General features: G+C 41.0%; 1 long non-coding RNA gene across 1 annotated transcript in view; it reads right to left on the bottom strand.

Moving 5' to 3' along the window:
* Positions 1–22,292, bottom strand: part of LOC138751462 (uncharacterized) — a 48,708-nt gene extending 26,416 nt beyond the window's left edge. Inside the window, exons 1-2 of the long non-coding RNA XR_011349958.1 lie at positions 22,241–22,292; positions 11,874–12,515 (exon numbers count right to left, since the gene is read on the bottom strand). This is a non-coding gene — a long non-coding RNA (uncharacterized lncRNA). The remainder of the gene's footprint in view (positions 1–11,873; positions 12,516–22,240) is intronic.
* Positions 22,293–27,779: the final 5,487 nt, after the last annotated feature.

Here is a 27,779-nt window from a genome sequence, read left to right as displayed (position 1 = left end):
TATTTGAAGGAAATTCCCTCATCGTTTAAATGTAAAAAGATAACATTTGTATTTTTATTTGCTGATAGATTTTTTTCATCATTTATTTGCTATTCAGCTTTTCTGCAGGGAACGTTAAACAAATGGCTTATAAAACACTAAATTAATTTGAACTGGTATATTTTAGTTTAGGCTTGGGATGAACTGCTTAAAATCTTTTTTTTTTAAATTTTATTTATCACTCGTATCAATACCAATACAAGATGATACAAAAACTTTTATATTTTTCCACCAAAACCCCCCTCTCCCTCCCCCCAGAGAGGAAAAGAAAATACCTAGATTATATTTTAATCACTAATCATATTTTCTTGGTATAACTATTATAAATCCTGATTATTGGTTATTGATTGAGAGGAGTGGGTGATGTGGATGGATTTTTATTAACAAATTCCATATATGGTTCCCAAATCTTATTAAAAATCCCAATCTGATTCCTTAAATTATAAGTATTTTTTTCTAATGCTATACAATTTTGTATTTCAGTGTTCCATCCATCATCATAAAATTTTCTGTTTTCCACGTCACAGCTACACATAATTTTGCTACCGCTATAGCCACATTAAGAATTTTTTTTAATATTTATCCAACTTCAATTTCATATCTTCTTCATATATATTACCAAATAAACATATTCTCATATCTTGTTGTATCTTTATCTTCATAATTTGTCCTAATAATATACTTAAATCTTTCCAAAATTTTTCTGCCTTAACACAGGACCAAACTGAGTGTACAAAGGTCCCTACTTCCTTATTACATCTAAAACATTTATTGGAATAATTTGAGTTTAATCCTTTTAATTTATATGAATTATAATTGATATATAAAAAAATACTTTCCCATTTGATATCTAATGTATTTGTTACACTCTCTTGGCACAATCTTGACCAAACACGTTCTTGAATTTGTATATTTAAATCTTTTTCCCATCTTTGTTTTGATTTATATAGTTCTTTTTTCCCCATAGTATCTTGTAATTTTTTTATACATATTTTAATAAATTTCTCAATAGATGTATCTGTAATTATATATTCAGATTGGCTTTATTTCGGTAGTCTTAAACTTGCACCTAATTTCCCTCTTAGATAGATTTTAAGTTGATAGTATGAGAACATTGTATGATTTAGTATTTTATATTTCCCTTATTTGTTCAAAAGTCATAAAAATGGAACCTAAAAAACAATCTTTCATTCTCTGTATACATTTACTAGACCAAATATTAAAAAAAAATCATTCAAAGTAAAAGGAATAAGATGATTTTGTTTTAACAACATTTTTGGTATTTGATAATTTTCAATTCCTCTTTCCATATGAATTCCATTCTATACCTTAAGCAAATCCTTTAATAATGTTACTTCTGTTTTCTTTTTTTCAATAACTCATAATTTCATTTATACAAAAATACACTGGATTAATTACTCATATTTTGTTAATTTCAATATGAACCCACACTTTTTTTTCCTCCAATTTTATAACAGGAGGGCAAGAATCTTAATTGGGCTGCTTTATAATAATTTTTAAAATTTGGTAATCTTTATCCTCCTTGTTCAAATTTCCAAGTCAGTCATTCCAGAGCGACTCTTGCCATTTTATCTCTCCAAATAAATGTCCTTATATTTTTATTTAGCTCTTGGAAAAACTCCTCTGGTATAGGGATGGGAAATGATTGAAATAAATACTGTATTTTTGGAAAAATGTTAATCTTGACACAATTTACCCATCCTATTAAAGTTATTGGCAAATCTTTCCATTTTGTTAAATCTTCCTCAGTTTATTTTAATAGTGGTATGTAATTGAATTTAAATAAATGATTTAAATCTCTATCTAATTTTATTCCTAAATATTTAATTGCTTCTTTTTTCCATTTAAATCTTGTCATTTTTTTTTAACTTTGTGTATAATCCATATCAACCATAGGCATCACTTCATTCTTATCAACATTTACTTTATAACCTGACACTAAATCATATTCTTGTGGAGGCCCACAATTGTGGAGATCAGGCCGGCACATCGCACGGCAGCAGACACGGACAGAGATCGCTAAAGCGACTCCCAGGACAACGAACCAGTGGGGGTACAAGCTGGGGCAGCATCAGACCAACAGCCCTAAAATGGCATTGGTCAAGCTGCCAAGCTAACTCAGCAGAAACAGGCTGGGGAAGAAGGGCATTCATATGCATGGATGTTCCCACCCTCTATTGTTATTCATATGGATGACTCAGTCAATCAACAAAAATGGCGGGAGCTTGAACAGTATAAAAGCTTCCTTTCCAGCCTTAAAAAATAAGTGATCTTAACATGCCACATTTTGTGTGCGTGTGTGTGTGTGTGTGTGTTTCTTTGTAGCGGTCAGCTACATTCTACTAGTCTTACATTTAATTTGCACAATGATATTGCTGGTTTGGTTAAATAGACTATAACATCGTCTGCAAATAAGCTAATTTTATGTGAACTAGTACAGACTTGAAGGGCTGACAAGGCCTGTTTCCGTGCTGTAAACGGTTATATGGTTATATGTTCTTTATTGCCTATCTCAAAACCTTTAATCTCATTGTCTTTTCTACTTATTTCTACTAAAGGTTCTATGGCCAAAGGAAATAAAAATCATTGTAATGGACATCCTTGCCTAGATGATCTCGCTAATAAAAAAAAAACTTCGGTGTTTGCCTATTTGTGACCACTTTAACTTTTGATTGATTACATAATGCTTTTGTCCAATCTATAAACACAGTCAGAATTCCAAATATACTTAATACCTTAAATAAAAATATCCCATTCTAGTCTGTCAAATGCTTTTTCTGCATCTAGAGTGACCACTACTGCTGGTTTATTTTCTTTTTGTGCTATACTTAATAAACTCATACATTTAATAACTTTATCCACATCTCTTTTTTAATAAAACCTGTTTGATTCATATTTATTAATTTTGGTAAATATTGAGTTAATCTCTTAGCTAATAATTTAGATACAATTTAATAATCTGTATTTAATAACAATATAGGTCTGTAAGAAGAAGATTATAAAGGATCTTTCCCTTTTTTGGAATAACTGTTATTAAATCTGTTTTAAAAGATTCTGGCAGATCATGTGATTCTCTCATTTGATCTAATACCCTCAATAATACAGGAGTTAATAATTCCTTAAATTCTTTATAAAACTCAAGAGGAAAGCCATCTTCTCCTGGGGTTTAATTAGTTTGCAATGACCTCAGAGACATATACTTCTATCATGGAAAAAGGATTAGATATTTTTTATTCCATATTTAACAAAGGCTATTTGTGATAAATCTTTCTCTATTTTTTTTAATCTTTCAAAGATTTGACTGATATAATTTTTAATAACATTTTCTAAAATTATCATTTATTTTGCATCTTATATGCAATTTGGCCAGTTTCCTTTTATGTTGAAACTTTTGTTATTGACACTTGTTCAACTTTTAATTGCCACACTAATATTTTGTGAGCTCTTTCTCCTAGTTCATAATATTTCTGATGAGTTCTCTTTATATCTCTATCTACTCCATAAGTTTGTATTGTATTAAATCTTAATTTTTCTGATTCCAATATTCTTTTTTCCTCCTGATTTTTTGATATGTAATTCTATCTCTAAATTTAATATTTTATTTTCCAATTGGTCTACATCTTTCATATGTTCTTTCTTTATCTTAGATGTTTGACCTCTTAAATATGCCTTCATGGAATCCCATATAGTAAAATTATTCATTGCCAAATTTTTATTAGATTCTAAAATCATAAAATCACAAAAAATCCTTTCTTTTTAATAATATTGTATTAAATCTCCATCTATAACCTATATTTTGTTCTTCCTCCAATACAATTGACAAATTAAAGGTGAACGATCAGATAAAACTCTCGCTTGATATTCTACATTTTGGACTCTAGCTTGTAACTGTGCAGATACTATAAACATATCTATACATGAGAATGTTTTATGTCTAAAAGAATACAAAGAATAGTCTCTATCAGATGGATAAGTTCTTCTCCAATAATCTATATCCCATATCTTTCATTAAATCTATAGTAATCTTAGCTACTTTACTTTTTACTATAATTTTACTACCTGATCTATCTAACTTTGGATCCAAGGTAGAATTAAAATCGCCTCCTACTAATATTTTCCCTTTAGCAGTCATTAATTGCAGAAATATGTCTTGTATAAATTTTCCTTCATCTGCATATTCTGAATAGATTTGACAATTAATCATTACATAGCTTCCCACTGTATCTATAGTAGTACTTAACATTCTAATTGGCAAATTTTTATGTATTAATATTGCCACACCTCTAGCCTTTGAATTAAATCAAGATGCAAATACCAATCCAACTCAATCTCTTTCCAACTTTTGAATCTCTTTTTCCGTCAAATGAGTTTCTTGCAAAAAAATTATATCTACTTTTGTCTTTTTCATATTTATAATTTTTTTTCCATTTATTTGATTCTGTATTACATTTATATTAATACTAGCAAAATTTAATATCCCTGTCATCAGGTACCTCCATAAAATTCTTTGTCCATCCATTCACCTTCTCCCATTCCTCCCTCTTTCACAGTGTTAACAACATATCTAGTATTATTCTTAATTAATCTAGGTGTACAAAAAGAAAAATAAAGAAACAAATATATAAAAAAAACAACAAAGAAGAAGAAAGGAAAAATGAAATCCCCTCCCCCCCCCAAAGATGCATGATGTTTTAATGGCTTTAACTCCTTGATCTATACGGGTTGTGGTAAAAACCACATTTGCTCGCATAATTCCACAGTAGACAGCACCATTTTCTAAACTAACTCACTTGAAATATAATACATTCCTTCATTATATTATGACTATTCATTCAAGAATCTTTCTAAACATATATAGATTCATTGTAGGTTAAAACCTTCCTCCCAATTAAATCCTCGGAATTTTCAGTTACATCTCAACTCTTTCTCACTCATAGGGACCTTTCAAGTATCAACAGCCACCTGCCTCTCTCTTTCTGGCAAAGAATCAACATTCACCATTGCCTCATTAGACTCCACAAAAAATCTATTTTTTCCATCTGGAACAAAAACTTTTAAAACTGCCGGTATCTCAGGTATAAACTTTTTTCCACATTTTTAACTGCGTAAAACTCCTTTCTCTTTTATAATAAATCAAAACTTATGTCAGGGTGAAAGAAAATCTTACTCCCATTATAAATCAAAGTTCATTGTCTTTTTTGCACCTGTTTAGCTGCCAGTTCCAAGATCTTCTCCCTTACTTCATAATGAAGAAATTTAACAAGTATTGAAGAAATTTAACAAGTATTGGATGAGGTCTCTGATCTGGTTGTGGCTTTGGTCTCAGTGGTCTATGGACTCTCTCAATCTCAATGTCTCCTTGAAATTCAGTTACACCCGAAGTTTCCAGTATCCAACACTGTTAAAAACTTTTTGATTCCTTGTCCTTTGTCGCCTTCTTTAAGCCCAACAATCTTTGTTATTCTTTCTGCTGACATTTTCTAAAATGTCAATTTTTTGCATTAATTGTTCTTTGTGGCAGCCACTTCAGCTTGTAACTTCTTCACTTGTTCCTTAATGCCTTAAAATTCAAACTAATTTCCTTTAGTTTTTTTCATCCATAACTTCAAATCTTTTGTCCACCTGCTGCATCATTTATTCCACTTAAAACTCTTATTTTCAGCTATATTTTCTCCACATTTCTTTACTTTTTCATTAATAACATCATAGATTGCTGGAAATTATCCATATAATTCTTCATGTCAGCTGTAAAAATAGATATCTCTTTCATCTTCTCCATCATTCTGTCCATAAATCCTTGCTCTTCTTCCTGTCCACTGGAGATGGAAGTCTCTTGAGCTTTTTTTAAAACTGCCTCCTTTTTTTTGCACTCCTTGTGCAACTCATCGTCATTTCAGCAATGTCCAAGATCCCTCAGGCTTCCGGCTTGTCTCCCTTGGCCAGTACCTTATGCTCAGCTCCTGGATCCTTTGTCTTGATCTTTATCTTGTTCCATTTCTTGCGTTACTAGAGCTGGTTTTTCTTTCTTCGGTGGCATTTTAAATTGTTCTTTAAATCTTCAAAATATTCTTTCTTCTGTTTTCCTTAATCTTTTCAACCTTTTTTGACTTGTTTTCCCAACTTTTTCGAGGAGAGTAGGGATTTGTAGTCTAACCCCACATCATCATGTGACACCCCCCCCCCCAAATGATTAAAATAACTTCATTGCACTCATGTATGGGTTCTTTACAATTTATAGACACAATTTTACTTCAGAGCCAGGGACTGAGTGGGGATAGTCAACATGGCTTTGTGAGTGCTGGGTTATGTTTAACCAATCTGATAGAGTTTTCAAGGAGGTTACCAGGAAAATTGATGAAGGAAAGGCTGTGGACGTTGTCTATTTGGAATTTAGTAAAGTCTTTGACAAGGTCGCACATGGGAGGTTAGTCAGGAAGGTCAGATGCTCAGTATTCATGATGAAGTAGTGAACTGGAGTCAACATTGGCTATACAGAAGAAACCAGAGAGTGGTAGTAGATGATTGCTTCTCAGGCTGGAAGCCTGTGACTAGTGGTGTGCCTCACAGGTCAGTGCTGGAACCATAGTTGTTTATCAACCGTATTAATGAACGGGATGATAATCAAATAAATTGGATCAGCAAGGTTGCAGATGACACAAAGATTGGAGGTGTTGTGGAGACCAAGGAAGGTTTTCAAAGCTTGCAGAGGGATCTGGACCAGCTGGAAAAATGGGCTGAAAAATGGTGGAGGGAATTTAATGCAGACAAGAGTGAAGTGTTGCATTTTGGAAGGACAATCCTAGAAAGGACATACACAGTAAATGGTAGGGCACTGAGGAGTGCAGTAGAACAGAGGGATATCGGAATACAGATACACAATTCCCTGAAAGTGGTGTCACAGGTAGATAGGGTTGTAAAGAGAGCTTTTGGCATGTTTGCCTTCATAAATCAAAGTATTGAGTATAAGAGTTAGGATGTTATGGAAAAGTTGCATAAGACTTTGGTAAGACCAAATTTGGAGAATTGTGTGCAGTTTTGGTCACCTAACTACAAGAAAGATATCAATGAGATTGAAAGAGTGCAGAGAAAATTTACTAGGTTGTTACTTAGACTTCCAGAAGTGAGTTACAGGGAATAGTTAAACAGGTTAGGATTTTATTCCCTGGAGTGCAAAAGAATGAGGAGAGAATTGATAGAGGTATTTAAAATTATGAGGGATATAGACAGAGTAAATATATGTAAGCTTTTTCCGCTGAAGGTAGGTGAGATATAAACCAAAGGACATGAGTTAAGATGAAAGGGGAAAAGTTTATGTGGAGCATAAGGCGGAACTTCCTCACATAGAGAGTAGTGAGAGTGTGGAACGAGCTGCCAGCTGAGGTGGTGAAAGTGGGCTAAACTTTAATGTTTAAGAAGAATTTGGACAGGTACACGGATGGGAAAGTTATGGGGGTCTATTGACTGGGAGCAGCTCAGTGGAACTAGGCATAAAAATGGTGAAGGGGCCTGCTTCTGTGCTGTAGTGTTCTATGGTTCTATGAAGTGTCCAATCAATAGCCCTTTTGTGTCTTTTATTATAATCAATGAAGCTTTGTTTCAGTGTTTGGCTTATACAGGAAATGGGTTGTATATTTTACCAAGATAAAGCAAGTTAACAATCCCATCATTGCATTCTGATAATTTGTATATTTTACCAAGATAAAGCAAGTTAACAATCCCATCATTGCATTCTGATAATTTGTATATTTTACCAAGATAAAACAAGTTAACAATCTCATCATTGCATTCTGATAATTTGTATATATTACCAAGATAAAGCAAGTTAACCAATCACATCATTGCATTCTGATAATTTGTATATTTTACCAAGATAAAGCAAGTTAACCAATCACATCATTGCATTCTGATAATTTGTATATTTTACCAAGATAAAGCAAGTTAACAATCCCATCATTGCATTCTGATAATTTGTATATATTACCAAGATAAAGCAAGTTAACCAATCACATCATTGCATTCTGATAATTTGTATATTTTACCAAGATAAAGCAAGTTAACCAATCACATCATTGCATTCTGATAATTTGTATATTTTACCAAGATAAAGCAAGTTAACAATCCCATCATTGCATTCTGATAATTTGTATATATTACCAAGATAAAGCAAGTTAACCAATCACATCATTGCATTCTGATAATTTGTATTTTGCAATGTCATTCAGTAACCTTTGGTAGCATTGTTCGAGAGATGTTTTCCTGCTAGAATATGGATGTTTTTGTGCTTTTACAATAGGTGTCAAATTAAGGCAAATGGTTTATTTCAATTGAATTTAACAACATTTTCATTTCAGTTCAGTTTTAATCTCAATATATAATGTCAGAGACACTTAGAATATCTTTGTTGCTTCGGTTAGAGGCAAATTTTAAGAAATCCACATCATAAATAAGTTTTTTTAATAAATGGCATTCCTGGGACTTCCTGATTTCCAGCACTTTACTGAATTATTCACTGATTGAACACTATCTTTCTGGCCTTGCATTTGCTTGCAGGATTTTGTTTTAGATTCCCTGGTAGTAAAGACACTTCCAAAATAATGCCGTCCTAGAGGATTCCTTTCCCAATTACTAGTACTTCAGCTTCTAAAAGTTGCCCAATTGTTTTGTGGGTCTTTAATCATTACTCTATCCCTTTGATATTCTATCTTTCAATTCTAGTCTTTTCTATATTATTGAATATTCTCACAAAATGAGACTTCAGCTGTCACAGCTCTGAGTGCTACAATTCCATCTAAGATATCCCTGCCTCTTTCTCTTTTCATAAGATTCTACTTGAAGTTTTATTCCATTTGGCTTTTGTGATACTTTCCCATTCTTTTCATATCTGACTTCATGGCAAGTTTCTGCATGATATTTGTCCTGCAAACTGTTTAGAAAAACTTGTTTTATGTTCATTATGGTATATAAACAGAAGGTATTATTTCTGTGGGAGAAACCGCTCAGTTCACAGCAAAAAAAAACTGGCACCAGAGCATGGCAATATTTTGCAAGCTGCTCCCAGCAGATCTTCCCTTTACATAACATATAACCTTTTAACTCTGCCTCCCCTGCACTCTAATATATCTTTTAAAATCTTTTATTTCAGGTCTTGTGGTGCTCTAGCCAGCAGGAACAAACATCCTGACTCACAAATAAACCAACAGTTGGACATGACCTAAGAGTCACACCATGGGTGTGTTCATAAAACATAGCATGCAAGAGCGCAGTGCTGCTCGACAAGCTTCACGTCTTCTACACTTGTGGCAAATAACGAGGTAGTGGGACACCAATCTCCACCTCAACCACTTTACCTGTTGCTAACGTCAGATCAGCTTCCTGGAGAACAAACCTCCAGAAAGTGACTAGCCCAGTTGCAGTGCCTGGTTGCATCCAAAGACCTTAAAGCAGATCAGCTGGTGGTGTATGCATCGCTATCTGTAACTGGATGAAGTCCACTTGTTTCAAGAAAGCCACCATCATCTCAGTACCAAGAAAAGGGTGGTATGCTTAGCGTAGCGGTTAGCGTAATGATGTAATAGCACCAGTGATTGGGACTGGGGTTTAATTCCCATACTGTCAGTAGGGAGTTGTATGTTCTCTCTGTGATTGCGTGGGTTTTTCCTCAGGGTCTAGTTTCGTCCCACCCTTCAAGATGTAACAGAGATTGTAAATCAACTGGGTGCCATGAGCTCATGGGGCAAATGGGCCTGTTACTGTGCTCTATGACTAAATTTACATTTAAAATATCACAATAATAGGATTAGCTCATGACCAACTGGTAGTTCTGATATTTACCATCATGAGGTGCTTTGGGAGTCTAGTCATGTTTCATATTAACTTCAGCCTCCCAGCCAGCCTTGACTCAATTCTATTTGCCTACAATCAACAGAGGTTCTTAGGAGATGCCATCTTCCTGGCCCCGGACACCAGGGACATCTATGTTATAAAGATATTTATTGATGACCACATTGGCCAAAACCATAGTTTCTGGTAAACTTACTGCCAAACATCATAACCTTGCTCTCAGCATATCCCTCTGCAACTAGATCCTTGGCTTCCTGTTTGACAGACTACAATCGATGAAGATGGGAAACCACACCTCCTCCATGATCACACTCAACACTGGTGCTCTGCAAGGATGTGTATATAACCCTGCATTCTACTTCCGCTCCACACCCACAACTGTGTACCCAAATACTGCTCCATCTTCATCCTTAAGATTACTGGAGGCCACAGTCATCTGCTGGACATCAAATAATAATGAGACTGAATCCAGAAAGGAGATTGAGAGTTTAGTGGCATGGTGCACACCACTCTCTTAATTTAACTCGGTCCTTACCCGTATCCCCTCCATTCCCCGGTTATCTGCCCTAGCCCCCTCACTCCCATAAACAATAAACACAGTCCCTTGTCTTCACCTACCACCCCACCAGTCTCCACATCCAACACATTATCCGTCAGAATTTCCGGCACTTACTACAGGACCCCATCACCAGGCACATTTTTCCTTCTCCTCCCTTTTCAGTCTTCCGTAGGGACTGCTCCCTCCGTTACTCCCTTGTGCACTCTTCTCTCCATACCCATCACCACCACCCCATCCCAGCACCTTCCACTGTGGATGTAGGAGGTGTAATACCTGCACCCACACCTCCTCCCTCACCACAATCTGAGGTCCCAAACAGACCTTTCAGGTGAAGCAATACTTCACCTGTACCTCCAAAGAACTAATTTACTGCATCCGGAGCACCCTCTGTGGCCTTCTGTACATCGGAGAGACCGGTCACAGATTAGGAGATCGCTTCGCCCAGCACCTCCTCTCTATCCACAACAAAAGCGACCTCCCCGTAGCCAACCATTTCAATGCTGAGTCACAGTCTCAAGCTCACGTTTGTCCATGACCTTTCACACTACCCAACCCTGACCACCCACAGATTGGAAGAACAAGACCTTATTTTTCATCTGGGCACTCTCCAACCCCAGGGCATGAAGATTGAGCTCACTGCATTCCACTAATCAGATTGTTTTATTCCCCCTTCACCTCCCCCCCCCAGTCATTCCAGTTCCTACTTTCATTCTCTCACCTCCTAGCCTAGACTCCTCCCCCCCACCGCAGTGTTTCTCCCCCCTCTCTATCTATCATCTCCCACCCTCACCACCCTGCCTCACTCTTTTGTTTGGATATCTCTCATGTTCCCCCACACCTTGATGGGTAGCCCCCATAATGACACAGATAGAAAGACTGAGGGGAATGATAGGCTTTATTGTACTAGAGACTGCTGGCCTGGGCCCAGGGTAGGAAATGAGGAGCGGGAAGGAGAGGGGACTTGACCATCAGGAAGTAGGCATTCCTATTTGTTGTTGGGAGGGGGCCCTTGAAATTGACACTGAGTCTTTCAAAAGGGCAGGTGACATTGATGAGGTGTGCCTTTTCTGGCTGGTAGAACTGGGGCTTACATTCGGCGCAGATCTGGCAGCGTCTGATTGTGAAACGGACATCCTCTATGGAGTATGGGAGGTTTTTTGTCTTGACAAAATGGTACAACCTTGTGACTCTGGGATGGCACAGATTATCGTGCAGGATCTGGAGACGGTCAAGATGTGCACTGGCGCATGTCCCTCGGGATAGGGTGTCCGGGGGAATCATTGAGCTTACTAGTTGTAGGTGAATAATTCAACCCTCCACCTCAGAATCTTGTCATTCTTGATCTTACCCCATTGTTTGGCACTGAACATGAAGGCCACTGCCCTCTGGTCATTCAACAGGGTAAATCTCTTACCGGCTAGGTAGTACTGCCAGTGGCGCACCGCCTCAATGATCGCTTGTACCTTCTTCTCGACGGTGGAGTGCCGGAGTTCGGGACCGTGAAGGATGTGTGGAAAAAATGCTACTGGCCTGCCTGCCTGGTTTAGTGTGTCGGCCAGTGCAAAGTTGGAGGCATCGCTTTCCACCTGGAAGGGGACAGATTCATCCATGACATGCATCGTGGCCCTAGAGATGTCTCCTTGAATTTGATTAAAGGCAGCCTGGGATTCCGCCGATAATGGGAAAGGTGGTTGATCGAATTAGGGGGTGGGCCTTATTGGTGTAGTTGGGCACCCATTGTGCATAACAAGAGAACAACCCCTGGCAGCTTTTAATGCCTTCAGGGTATTTAGGACAGGGAGCTCCATAAGTGGACACATGCGATCAGGGTCAGGGGCAATGATACCATGTGCCACGATGCATCCAAGAAGGGCCAGGCGCTCTGTGTTGAACCATTTGTCCTTGTTGTACATCAAGTTGAGGGACTTGGCCGTACGCAAGAACTTTGCGAGATTTGTGTCATGGTCCTGCTGGTCAGGCCGCAGATGGTGACATTGATGAGGTAGGGGAACTTTGCCGTCAGCCCGTGTTCCACCATCATCCAGTCCATTAATCTCTGAAAGGCAGAAACACTATTAGTAACACCGAAGGGTACCCACAGGAAGTGGAAGAGTTTTCCATTGGCTTCGAATCTGGTATAGATTCAATCGCTTGAACAGAGGGGAAGTTGGTGGTAAGCCAACTTAAGGTCAATAGTTGAAAAAATTCTGTACTTGGCGACCTTATTGACCAAGTTGGCTATAAGGGGAAGCGGGTATGCATCCAAATGAGTGAAGCAGTTGAGGGTCTGACTGTAATCAATTACCATCCGGGGCTTGCCCGCCCCTCTGACCACAAGGACCTGCGCTCTCCAGGGACTGGTGCTAGGGGCTATAATCCCCTCAGCAAGGAGTCACTGAACCTCATCCCGGATAAATGGCATATCTTCTGTACTATAGCACCTACTTTTTGTGGCAATTGGTTTACAATCCAGGGTGGGGTTCGCGAACAGCGACAGAAGGGGCACATGTAAGGTAGTGCAGAACGGTGCCGGAGACCAAGTGCCGAGACCACAGGACGGTTCCGGGAGCTGGGAATCTGGTTGGGTATGGGTGTCCGAACGCTGAGGGTTGTGGGTGGTCAGCAGTGGTTGAGGGGCTCCAAACGCCATCATCACGCTCCTGAACTGACTTTGAAAGTCAAGGCCCAGGAGAATCGGCGCACAGAGGCGAGGCATAATTAGCAACACAAAGTCGTTATAATATTCCCCCCCCCACCGTCAGCAACGCTACACAATACCCCTAAATACTTGTCTGTTGGTCTCTTGCTGTCATTGATACCATTCCAGTCTTTGGTCAGACCAGGAGGGAGGGTCTCTGGACCACATCGGGGTGTACAAAATTTTCCATACTGCCGCTATCAAAAAGACGGTTTGTTTTATACCCATTCACCTTGAACTGCATCATGGAGTTCAAGACTGGGTGAGGGCTGGCTTGGTTCAGTGTCACTGAAGCTAGGACTGGCATTTATTTATCATCGTCATCAGTGGGGAGGCCCACCCAAGATGGCAACCTTCATGTTGACCACGCAGCATCAGATGAAGAAGAAGGCAGAAGTGGAGTCATGGCGGTTGGAATTGACATCACTGGAGCAGTAGGCCGAGGTGCCGAGATTGGGAACGGTGGCTGGTAAGATGGTGCTCCCCTCACCGCACACGCGGTCAGTGCCAGAAGCTCTTCAGGAATGCACACTGTGCTGCTCCCAGACTGTAGCCGGGACCTGCAGACTTGTTGGTAATGGCCCTTCTTCCCGCAGCCTGAGCATGTTGCTCTTTTTGTGGGGCAGAGGCACCTTGCGTGTCTGGCCTGCCCACAGAAGTTGCATCTCGACGATGCAGATGGCGTCATTGCAGCCGTGGTCGGGTTGCTAACACCGGATGCTGAGTCCTAGGCCAACGGCCCTTGTGGTGGAACATACGCAGATGGTCCGCTTCTGCTCACGATCGACACCTCATGGCGCTGGGCCAAATCTAGAGTTCTAATTAAGTCTATAGCCCTTTTGAATTGGAGCGGGTCCTCCTCAAGGAATCTTTGCTGGATATAATCCGAGCTCAACCCCGACACACAGGCATCTCTGATCAGCTCTTCCACGCACTGGGTCAATGATATCGTGCCTATGAGATCCCCAGACAGTCTTTTCCCAGTGTGACCAGGGATCAGACGAACTCTTCAGTGGACTCACCAGGCTGTTGTTTTCGGGATGCTAGTAGGTAACAGGAGTAAACCACGTTCACTTTCGGCTTATACAGAGCCCGCAGCTCAGCCATCGCCATTTTGTAGGTCGCATTGCCTTGGGTGGCCAGATAGGCCCTCTGGCCGACTCGTGCCTGAAAGATCTTTAGTTTCTTTTCATCTGAGTCGACCACCTCCACAGCGGCGTTGAGGAAGTTGTTAAAGCAGTTCACCCACTGCTCGAAGAGCACCGATGCACTCAGGACTTGGGGGTCTACTTCCAGCTGTTCGGGGCACAGCAATTTCTCCATAACTGGAGAGTTCCAAAATCTAGTACATTAAATTGTTGGGTGCTATTGGTAGTCCTAATAATGACACAGACAGAAAAACTGAGGGGAATGATAGGCTTTATTGTACTAGAGACAGCTGGCCCGGGTCCAGGCTAGGAAATGAGCGGGAAGGAGAGGGGACTCGACCTTTATGGCCCGGGGTCACATGGGCAGGACTAAGGGAGGAGCCAAGGCAGGAAGACACCCAGAGGGTGGGCTAGCCATTGTACATAATCATATCACCACAGGGCTCAAGCCTGAAACATTGGTGATGAATCTTCACCTTTGCTACATAAAGGCACTGTTTGACCTGTTGAGTTTCTCCAGTATTTGTGTGATTTTTCACTTAACCCCAGGGTCAACAGAATCCTGTGTTTTACCACTCTCTCATTATCAGTAAGGCAGAGGAGTTGATCATGGACTTAGGAGGAAGGGATGGTTGAGGCCCCCTCCTATGTCCAAAGTAGAGATAGCAGATAGTTTCACATTCTTGGGAATAAGAATGACCTGATCTGGATCAAAAATGACACCAGGATAGTTCAAGAAAGTATACCAATGTCTATATTTGTTTGGAAGGTTGAGGAAGTTCAGTATGTTCCCCTTGTTCTTTCACATCTTCTTCAAGTGCAACATCAAAAACATTCCACTGGGTGCATCACTGCATGGTATGAGAGCAGCTCAAGATTAGAACAAAATGCAGACGGTTGGGAATCACACACATGGTAGGGTGTTCAAATCATAACTGACTGTAAGTGAGAGTCAGTGACAATGATGCCTCCATTCCTAACAGATTGAACATGTTCCATGCAAGGTTCAATGAGAACAAATAAATGAGACACCAAAGAAAGTCTTGGTTCCCCCTACAGAACAGGCATCTTGCATAGCTGTGGCTGAGGTGAGGAGAATCCTATCCAGGGTGAACCCACCTAAAGCAGCAGGACCAGACTACATACCTAGATGGATGCGAAGAACTGTGTGGTCTAGCTGTCAGACAACTTCAACATCTTACTGCAGCAGTTCATCATCCCTGAAGGATTCAAGGCAGCCTTCATCATCCCACTGTCCACAGAGTGACAGTAATTAGACCAAATGATGACCACTCAGTGGCACTGACCTCTCTGATCATGAAGTGCTTTGAGTGACTAGTAATGGAACACATCAATCAACACAATCATCCCTTAGAGGTTGGTGGAAAACCAACCTCACTGGGTCTCAACATCCCTTTCTGAAACCGAATCCTGGACTTCTTGACCAAAAGACTCAGTCTTGGTTGGTAGCAAAACCTCAGGTCCCATCACACTGAGCACTGGTGCATCTCAGGACTGTGTGCTCAGCCGCTACTGTTCATGCTGTTGACTGATGACTGCACTGCCTGATCCAGTTCTAACAAAATCATATTTGCGGATGATACAACTGTAGTTGACCTCAATGGCAACAATGATGAGCCGGCTTACAGAGAGGAGTTTGGGAGGCTTTTAAAACCGCGTGAGACTAACAATTTGAGTCTTAATGTGGACAAGACGAAGGAGATGATTGTGGATTTTAGGAGGAAGAGGTTGACCACTTTTCATTATGCATCAATGGTCGACCTTTCCTGGACCCACAACACCTCCTCAATAGTCAGGAGGCCACAGCCGTGCCTACACTTCATAAAGTGGTTGAGGAGGGCAAGCCTCCTGGTCTCCATCTTGACAACATTTTACAGGACCCTACAGAAAGTGTCCTCTCTGGCTGCATCACAGTAGCTACAAAACATTGGACTAGAGCTCAATACAGGATCATAAAAATGGCCACAAGATCACTTGGATTACACTTACCAGAAGCATGGTTTAAATAGGCCTCAAAGAATTATAGACGACCCTTTCCATCCAATATCTTTGATCTGCTACCATCAAGAAGTAGGTTCAGAAACACAAAATTAGAACTGCCAGAGTGGAAAATAACTTCTTTCCACTGGATATGAGATTGATTATAGTATCCTGTAACTGAGTAAATCATCCCAAATATCTCTTTATGTAAAATTATATTTTTATATACATACATGATTATTATGTACTGTGTATTGTGTGTGTATGGGTGTGCACCGTGGTCCAAACAAACACTGTTTCCTCAGATTGTATATGTACTGTCAGATGATAATAAACTTGAACAAACCAACCTCCCCTCCATCTGCAGTTCCCATAGCCGAGGAAAGGCAGCCAACTTACTGAAGAACCTTGGTAACATACTTCTCACCCTCCTCCCAGGAGGAGAAGCCTCAGGAATGTGAAATTGCTGGTTAAATGGCATAAAGATAGTGTCTTCTAAGTTGCCACTAAGCTCTTGACTGAATCCCACAATAGTGTTCTCTCTGATGTAGTTTTCTTGCTATGTAGCAGCTGATCTTTCACTGTAACACAACATACTGTAATGTGCTCTTGCCCTTCTACTTTGTACTACTCTATGCATGTTAGAGTTGATTTGCTAGACTGCTTGCTAAAATGAACTCTTCTCCCTGTGTGAGTTATACATGACAATAAACTTGAACTCAAAACTTAGAACTCCTTTCAGTACACGTCATCCACTTCAGCTAATCCTCAGGTACTATTAAAATATAAATGATCTTTCACCCTTCTGGTTCCTGCCAGAGTTTGAAATGTGCTTTAAGTCAAAATTATAATAATTTGAACAGAAGATCAAGGGAAGATATGGTAGTTTACATAAATTATGTTATCCTGAAGTATATTATTTTGGTATTGCAAAATATTGCAAAATATTGCAACAATGCCAATATGCTGGAGTTATTCAGGCATCATATCCTTTGCAGTTTTATGCAGTTGATGAGGGAGACTGTGAAGTGAAAATGAATGCAGCAGAAGTTAATAACATGGACACCAACCACACAATTGACTACTAACCGGAGAAGAAAAAAAAAGATTTCTTTCAGTAACAAAAATAGAAAATCAGTGTGACAGTCAATTTCAATATTGCTGAGGTAAAACAAAAAAGTGAAAATCCAAAACAGTTTCTTGGAAATGACAAGCATCAGTACCTAAATACCATGTAGGAAAAAAAAAAGCCATTATAAGTAATCTACCAGAAGTGACTGGACATTTCAATTCTAATATAAATTATATTGCAAGATTTGACAAGATAATAAAAATTTTAGAATGAAAAATTATATTACCGTAATTGAACTAGAAAATAAATATATTTCATATGATTGTGAAGATAAGTAGCAGGAAGAATAGAATTGTAGAAAACCCTAAAGGCTTAAAATATTATTTTGTAACATCAGTAGCTTTGAGGGTCACGACATATGAAAGTGGTTAAGAAGAATTCGGGGAGCGAACATTAAGGCATTTACTGTGATAAGAAAGCATAAAGCAGAAGAAATTACAAATAAATATTTTAATAATGAACAAAGTAGAAAATAAAAGTCATATTTCAAGGGTTTAAGTAGTTTATATGAATAGCCAAATAGATAGTGTGGTGGTCCGAGCAGCCCCACAGCTGGACAGGCAGAATCTCCGCACCGAGCGGCTGGCACAGAATGGTGTGGGCTCCCTTTCTTTGCCTAGGAGAAGCCTATGATTGCAGACCCATGTGGGTTGATGAAGCATGATGCTTCCCTGCTGGCATGTTGCCAGAGAGACAATGACTCTGCAGCATGCTAACTTCACTCCCCTTTGTGAGGTGCGCTGACATCACTCCCCTTTATGAAGTGTGCTGACATCACTCCCCTTTGTGAAACAAGCTGATATCACTCCCTTTTATGCTGACATCACTCCCCTTTATGAAATGAGCTGACATCACTCCCCTTTATGAGGCGCACGATTGCTTAAAATAAAAAAAAACAGTTGCTAGTTGACTCTTCTCTGTGTTTCTTGAGCTCTGCAGTTAGTCCCACTAAATTGGTGACCCTGATGGGTGCTCAATGTCTTTTGAGCCCCAACAGTGAAATGTAGTGAGAAAGCCTGTAGAATGGATGCCACTACTGCGCTGCCCACGGTGGCTGTGAAACTGCGCACCTTCTGGCCTCACAGACCTCACAACTGGTTCCAGTTGGATGAGGCTCAGTTTCATATTAGGAACAGAACAAATGAAGCCCCCAAATTCTGGCATGTAGTCACCTCATTAGATGAAGATTCTGCTGCCAAGGTAGATGATTTTTTTCAACAACCTGCCCGAGGAGGATCAATACAGTGCTTTTAAGGCACACCTCCTCATGATTTTTGGCATGTCTGAACTGGAAAGAGGCACATGCTAACGCCTCCTCGATGGTTTGGGGGACAGAAAGCTGTCAGAACTGATGAATGAAATGCATTAGCAGACGGCCATTTCCGCTGCTTAATATTCAAGGCAGCCTTCTTAGAATGGCTCCTTCATGTCATCGCCCTGCTGGTCTCTTCTATTGACTTCTCCAAACCAAGGAAAGTGGTGAGGGAGGCAGACAGCAAAGTTTCAACAGGTCACCTTGGACAGTCAAGTCAATGAAGGTGCTAGTTCTACAGCACTCCACAAGCTACTGAGGAAGAAAATGCCATTGGAGAACACTGAGTGGTGTTTCTACCACAGAAAATGGGGCAGGAATGTGCGCTGCTGTGTGCCACCATGCAGTTACATGGTTGACTACCAAGGAAATGACAACGCTAACCGCCACTGATGGCCTCGACGGTTGGTGACCAGACCAGCCTGTTATATGCCATTAATCAGCTCACGGGATGCAAGCAGATAGTCGACACCGGAGCTCAGCTCAGTATCTTCCCGCCATCCTCTTACAAGTGGGAATCTCGCGTGCCTCAAGCTGACTTATGTCCTGCCAATAGCACTATGATTAGCAGTTGTGGTACCAAGTTGATACAGCTGGCATTAGGCAACACAGCTGACCGCTGGGGTTTCACATAGCGGCCGTTGGACAGCCCATTTTGGGAATGGACTTCCTGAGGGCACATGACTTGTTGGTAGACATGAAAGGATGCCGTTTGGTCCACACCACCACATTCTACATATGCCCACTTTCTTCAGTTCATCGGCTGGCAACACTACTATGTGTGAAAACATTCACCACCGATGATTTTGTGAACTTAGTAGAGTTTCCTAAACTACCTACACCAGATTTCCATTTAGTCTCTCCATGTCATGATTTCAGCATGACATAACCACCACCTGGCCTCCCCTACATTCCAAGGCATGCAGACTTCCCTCTGACTGGCTACTACAGGCCAAAAAAGAGTTCAAACTGTGGTGGAACTAGGGATCATCCGAAGGTCTGATAGTCCTTGGGTGTCGCTACTCAATATGGTGCCCAAAATATCTGGCGGCCGAAGACCTTGCGGAGATTATTGACACCTCAACGGTGCACCTGTGCCAGATAGGTATCCAATACCACACATTCAAGATTTCATCACCAACCTCCATGAGAAATGTATCTTCTCGAAGGTCGACTTAGTAAAAGGTTATCATCAAATCCTTGTTCACCTGGAGGACATCCCTAAAACGGCCATTTTTACTCCATTTGGTCTATTTGAGTTTCTGAGGATGCCTTTCGCCTTAAGAATGCGGCTCAGCTATTCCAACATTCAATGGACACCATCATGAGAGATTTGCTTTTCCTTTTCGTCTACCCTGATAACTTCGTAGTGGTCAGTGATCCAACGCAAGAGCACAGACAATACCTGCGATAATTGTTCCAGAGGCTTCTGGATTTCAGCCTTTCTACAACCTTGTGAAGTGTGCATTTGGCAAACACACAATTAACTTTTTGGGACACAGGATTTTGAATGCAGGCGCAATCCTGCTTCCAGATAAAGTATCAGCCATTCAGGCCCTCCCAAAGCCCACTACAGTTAAAAGGGCTAGAGAATTCCAGGAAATGGTTGACTTTTATGACAGGTTGATCCCAGCAGCTGCCAGGATCATGAAGCCTTTGTTCCACATCCTCACCGGCAAACCTAAAAAACTGCTCTGGACAACAAAGGTGACAGAAGCATTTGACAAAAGAAAAGAGGCTTTTTCAAAGGTAACCATGTTGGCCCACACCCATATGCATGCCCCATTTGTGCTTACATCAGACACATCGGACATTGCTGTGAGGGTGATCCTAGAGCAGAAAATCAGCGGGCACTGGCAAAACCTGGCTTTTTCCAGCCAGCAACTACTTCCACCTGAATTAAAGTACAACGTTTTTGACTGGGAGTTAGCGCTTTATCTGGCCATCAAACATTTCAGATATTTTATCGAGGGTTGGAATTTTACTGCATTTACTGATCATAAGTCTTTAATGTTTGCCCTTGTCAAGATTATGGATCCCCGGTCGGCGCGCCAACAGAGGCATCTAGCCTATATTTCTGAATTAACCTCTGATGTGCGGCATTTATCCAGTAAAGGCAATGATGTAGCTGATGTCTTGTCCAGGATAGAGGACAATGTGATTACAGGAGGGCTGGATCTCCAGGCTCTCACAATAGCCCAACAAGAGGACCAGGAGGTACAAGTTTTCCATACAGCTATTATGGACCTGCTCTTCCATTGGGCCCCCAACGAGGTGAACATACTTCGTAATACTTCAACCGGCCACCCACGACCAATCATCCCACTGTCTTGGCAGAGGAAACTTTTCAACCATATTCACAGCCTGTCCCATCCATCTGTCCGCACAACCATCAAGCAGGTCACTCATTGGGCAAGAACATGTCTCTCCTGCCAGGCAGCTAAGGTCCACACCTGAGCACTGCTTCAACAATTTCCAGCTACGACTCAAAGATTTCAGCATGTACCCATAGACATTGTGGGCTCGCTGCCTGTGTCCAGAGGTCAACAGTTTATACTAACAATGTTTGACTGTTTTACCCGCTGGCCAGAAACTACACCAATGATGGACATCAAGGCTGAAATGTGTGCTTAGATTTTTCCCTCGACCTGGGTTGCTCGATTCAGAATACTAGTCCATCTAACATCTGACAGATGAACTGTTTAGTTCAACCTTGTGGGAAAACCTGGTGAGAATTTGCGGCATACAATTACACCGGCATACTACGGCATACCACCCGCAGGCAAATGGGCTAGTGGAATGTTTCCACCAGCATCTGAAACAAACCTTGCAAGCAAGAATTAATGGGCCTCAGTGGATAGATGAGTTACCGTGGGTGCTGTTGGGTATTAGAACAGCACCTAAGTATGACCTGGAGACCAGCAGAATTAGTTTATGGCACTCCACACCTAGTACCAGCAGACATCACTCCTTCCCCAGCCAAAGATAGATCCTCGGTTACAGAGGAATTACAAGAACTAAGAAACAAGATGGGTTCCCTGGCTCTGGTTCCAGCAACTTGTCATGGATCACCGCCTACACATGTTCCTGCTGCTCTTGACTCTACTTCTGGTGTTTTGTTCATCCCACACTACAGTCCTGCAGCAACCTAACGAGGGGACTTATAAAGTGCTACAACATAATGGATCTACGGTGCTATTGGACATTGGTGGTCAACCATAACTTTTTACACGAGACAGACAGAATCCTGCACACATGGACATTGCTAAACTTGTGCATGTCCCACCTCCCAAGCGCCAGGGACACCATCCTAAAATACACAAAGTTGTGACATTCTAGCTGTGTAACTATTCTGGGGGTAGGGGGGGGAGGGGGTGTGATGTGGCAGACCAAGCGGCTGCACAGCTGGACAGGCAGAATCACTACACTGAGTGGCCAGCACAGAATGGTGTGGAATCCCCTTCTTTGCCCAGGAGAAGCCTACACTTACAGACCCATGTGGGTTGATGAAGCACGTTGCTTCCCTGCTGGCATGTTGACAGAGAGACAATGACTGCAGCGTGCTGACATCACTCCTCTTTATGAAATGTTCGGACATCATTCCCCTTTATGAGATGTGCTGACATCACTCCCCTTTATGAGGCACAAAATTGTTTAAGATCAAAGCAGTTAGTAGTTGACTCTTCTCAGGTAGCTGTGTTTCTTGTGCTCTGCAGTTAGTCCCACTAAAATAGTAAATATATAATGTATAAAATAGGAGCCTGATGACTATTTTACCAAAAATGAACAAGATGATTTTGAAGTGAGGATAAGATAGTAAAAATAAATGCCAATAAGCTTCAAAATGACTAGCCAGGGAACCAATCCGTAGGTTATTACCAGAACATTAAAATTTGTGGAGTAAAATTGAGATTGACAGATTAGCTCATAAAAGGATCTTAAGGAACATCCTTGTACTGATATTTAGACATCTGTATTTCATTGACACATGGAAAATTATGTTTCTTGCCAAAGCCAACAACCCATTAATTCCAACTCCAGAGATTTCAGATACCACAGGAATTCTAATGCTTTTAGAAAAAAAACCTCATTAAAATTTGTTCAGCCCATCGACAACATTCCCCCCTCTCTGTGGGTCAAGGCTGATCCATGCACCACAAGGACATGGAACAACTTGGATTAAACAAATTACATTTAACTATAAATTAATTTATTAAATAATTACTAAGAAACAATGTTTTGCGTCAATCAAATAGAAATATCACCACTCTTTTTAGGCTAACTCAAACAGATCCTTCTTTGAAAAAGAACATAAGATTTGAGAGCATAACCCATTAGTCCTCTTCTCTCCCATCTTTTCCACATTTTTCTCTGGGGAGTGTACATGCCTTCTGCAGCTCCATGTGACTGATAGACTTGGATATGTGGATTCTGAAGTGACTAGTCTTCAGATGGTGGATTCTAAGATCCACCTCCAGACAGTCCACATCACATGACTCAGTGTTCAGAATCTTGGATTGTCAGACATGTAAAATAATTATACAGATTTAATAAAAAAATATAATGAAATTGTGTATTGTTTTGAAAAAAAAAGGTTTGGGAGAAGGTTTATATGGGCATGAACATTGTCACAGGCCAGTACATCAAGAGCTTCTGGGCTTTAGACTTGTGTTAATTTTGTATGGAAGTTACTGTGATCTCTGAGGCCCTTGTACCCCTGGCATTGCTAGTTCTTTGAGTAGAGCTATTGATTCTAATGTAATTTCTCTGTGTTTTCCAATTATGGGAGTTGATGTCCATTCACTGATAGATAAGATGAAAAGCAACATGTGTAATATGCTTGTCGCTTACATCAGTTATCTATCTGTGGGCTTTAATTCAAACTTTGCCTTCCACTTCCTGATCTTGGTCAAAATCTCAATAAAGAACTGTTATATTCAGTATTAGTCATCATTATAAAATCTATACAAGAAATTAATGGATGAAATGCAGGAAATATATTTGCACACTTTGCAGCTGATGGTTGGGGGGTGGGGGGTGGTGGGTGGTGGACGAGGGTGATGACAATGGCAAAAGAAGGATCCCTAATTTCACTCTTGGATTAATGTAATTTCTGTCCTGTCATTTAAAAAGAAAACACAAAGCTATCTACTTTAAAGATAATGAACAACTTCGAGTGCTCTGCTCTCAAGAAACAATGTGGAAGGGTCAAGTTCAAAGTTGCTTCAAGAACATTTTCAAGCAGTCCTACAGAAGATGGAAGGCTGGAGAACCAGAATCAGTGTGATTTACCAAAACAATCACCCAGAAGGTGGTGAGGCCAGGATTTGTCAGACTCTAGCATCAAACAGGACAAACCTTGCAACGATAATCAATCCAGAACACCGGCTACTCAGTCTTTTCTTTCTTGACCACCATGCCCGTCAGAAGGTTGTCAAGGGCTTTGGATTCTTGGAACACAGAACTCATAAATAAATGTATTCAAGGAACAACTAATGAAGATCAAAGACTAAACTGCAGATGCTGGACATTAGAAAATGCTAATAAAGTAGTATTTGTGGAAGAAACAAGGATAACATTCCATGTCTGATACTCTATCAGTAACTCAAGTATTTTGGGTTTCTAATTCAAGAAAAATTACATTCAAACACAGCTGGCACCAAGGGGAGGGGGGAAATCAATGGGCATTTCCCCCCAAAATGAGTTATTGTGCCCCCCACACCTGCAGCACCAGCATCATTAGCGTCAATAGATTCCACGTGATATAAGCAGTGCGCTTGTCTGTTACTTCGGAGGGAGGGGCAAATGTGATGGCATGGAGGAGGTTCATGGCAGGTAGGACCACACCCCACCTTCAGCTGATCAAATCTTCGTATACCAGATGTGCTCCCCACCATGGTTACCCTAATGCCCTCGATTAGACTTGATCTGACCCTGCATTCAAATAATAACTCTAAGTTCAATGTTGGTTAATGTGAAACAGAAAATTAACAAGATTTCTGAAATTCAACTCTCCTTTGTGGTAAAAATTAACAAGATTTCTGAAATTCAACTCTCCTTTGTGGTAAAAATTAACAAGATTTATGAAATTCAACTCTCCTTTGTGGTAAAAATTAACAAGATTTCTGAAAATCAACTCTCCTTTGTGGTAAAAATTAACAAGATTTCTGAAATTCAACTCTCCTTTGTGGTAAAAATTAACAAGATTTCTGAAATTCAACTCTCCTTTGTGGTAATTCCTATGGACACATGTACCCTCGTATCACATGATAGGATCATAGGTGCAGGAGTAGTCTATTTGTTCTTCTTACATGCTCACTCATTCAATATGATCAATGATGATCATATGACCTCATCTAAAGGCAAAGATTCCATTATTGTCATGTGATACTACATTTAGAATTTAACAAACATGAAATACATGACTCGCCACTTATTCCAGTGCCCCTCACAGAAACCTACAGCACCTGGCGTTCCTAGGCAGTTTCCCGTCCAAGTACTGGCCAGTCCTGGGCCTGCTTAGCTTCTGAAATCAGATAATCTCAGGCATATTCAGCAAATTAGGTGTTCTAGTCAGGCTATTAGGTGCTAGTCTATCACCACTGGAGTGAATGGGAGATGGGGAAACATGTTGCCAATCTTGAGCTGTAAAGGGACAAGGGACCTCTCAGAAACTCTGTTTTTGCAGAAACAAATGGTGCTTCTTGAGGCTTTCGGGGACAGAATGAAGTACAATAACTGATGTAACTCCCACACTGTGGTAAACAAATCCTTATCACCATCATAATCTACCCAAAAATAAAGGTCCAAATGATTTTAATGAACTGCAACTGTAATTCATGGTCTGGTTTCCACTCACATACCACCTTAAGTTACCTCTATGCCATAGGTGCTCTGCGATTAGTAAGGGATTATTTAAGGTGGCATGTGGGTGGAAAGAAAATGTTTGAAAACCTCTGTTCTAGACCCGATTGTTATTGAAATATTTTGCTTGAGAAAAATTGTCATTGGCCCATTTCCTTTGGAGTTATGAAACTATGCACATAATGAATCAATTAGGTATGATTAAAACAGTGGCTTTCAAACATTTTCTTTCCACTCACATACCACCATAAGTAATTTCTTACTAATCACAGAGCACTTATTGCATAAGGATACTGAAGGTGGTATTATGGCTGCTCCCCTAAACGCAGTTCAAATCAGCTCAAAAATTCAAGGGTCAACCACTGACATCAGCAACTGGGAGGGCTTTGACTGCGGGGCAAACCGTGGGCCAGAAGGTGACATCATTTCTGCCCCACAGCACACAGGGGTTCTTGGGAGGAATGTTTAAAATGCGCGCGTGTGTGAACAAGTAAACAGTTTTCCAACTGGATGGCTCTTGAGCCAGACTCCTTCTTCTCTTGCTGTGACACAGTGCAACTACATTGGTGACCCCAACGGGCCCAACAGAGTTTGGACCCAGCATGGACAATGTGGCCTCACAAAGTGCAGTCTCCCTCATACTCCCTTCCATTTGGATGACACAGCGAGCAGTCTGGTATGAACAAGCTGAGGCACAATTCCAAATCAGGCAGAGAGTTACAGATGCCACCAAGTACTATTAAGTGGTCATGTGATCGACTTCCTGCTAACAACAAGTACGAGGTGCTTAAAACTCTTCTCTTCTAGACGTTCGGTCTCTCCCGCGGTGAACGAGCTGCACGGGTCCTGTACATGGACTGCGCTTTATCAGTTTTAATGAGTGACATGTTGATGCTGGTAGATGGCCATAAGTCCTGCCTGCTCTTTGAAAATGTTTTTCAAAAACAGACGCCGAAGTCATCCACTCATGCTAACCAACAAGGATTTCAGCAACCCCCGCAGGGTGGCTGCCCGAGCAGATGTCCTGTGGTGCGCGAAGCCCTGTTGAGATTAGTGCTATATCACACTCAAAGGCCCAGGCTTTATGCTCCCCAGTAGTGAGACCATATGCACCCTCAAACAGGGACGACATCAATGCAGATTCTTGGTGTTTCTACCACTAATAGTGGGGTTCCGGAGTGCTCCATTGCTGACTTCCATGTGAATTTCCATGAAATGCCACAGCTAGCCATCGTTAATGGCTATGGTGGATGGCCACCATAATAAGCACTCCAGGTACAAGTTCCTGGTGGACACCAGAGTCGAAATCAGTGTCCTCCCTCATTCAGGCAACGATTTGTGGAAAAGAAAGGAACACCAGTGCTGACAGCAGTAAACAACAGTGCCATCTGCACGCACAGTACTCAAACCATACCCCTGCAGTTTGGAGCCAACAAGTTCACTTGGACATTAACGCTGGCTGTGGTATCCCAACCATTGCTTGGGGCAGATTTCCTCAGAGCCAACTCACTACTGGTTGACTTGAAGGGGTGATGGTTAGTAGATACCAGGACTTTTCAGAACATTCTTCCTGGGGGAGGCCAAGTTACCTGCCTTGCACATGGACTCTGTAATGTATTCGGGGAACAAATTCACAAGAGTTCTTGCAGAGTTTCCAGACATCATAATGCTGCAGTTCTCTTCGGCAACTCTAAAGCATGGCACGTCACACCACATCCTCATGCAGGGACCTCCACTCCATGCCCAGGCCCGACAAGTTCTGCCTTGCAAAAGAGGAGTTTCAGACGATGGAGGAAATAGGGATTGTGTGCAGATCCGTCAGCCCGTGGGCCTCCCCACTCCCCATGGTGCCCAAATCAGCAGGAAGATGGAGACCGTGTGGTGATTACAGAAGACTGAACAACACCACCGTCGCGGACCACTATCCTGTGCCCCATATACAGGATTTCACTGCCAACCTGCAAGGGGCTTGCATTTTCTCAAAGATAGATCTGGCATGTGCGTGCACCTGGACGATGTACCAAAGACTGCTCTGATTACACGATTCAAACTCTTCAGGTTTTTCACACTGCCGTTTGGTCTGACAAATGCAGTGCAAACATTCCAACGGTTGAAAGGTGAGACATGGAGTCTTGTTTGTTTACTTGGTTGACATACTCATCACC

This window comes from Narcine bancroftii, chromosome 1, assembly GCF_036971445.1.
Source record: "Narcine bancroftii isolate sNarBan1 chromosome 1, sNarBan1.hap1, whole genome shotgun sequence".
NCBI lineage: Eukaryota > Metazoa > Chordata > Chondrichthyes > Torpediniformes > Narcinidae > Narcine > Narcine bancroftii.
This window is presented reverse-complemented; position numbering and strand designations above follow the sequence as displayed.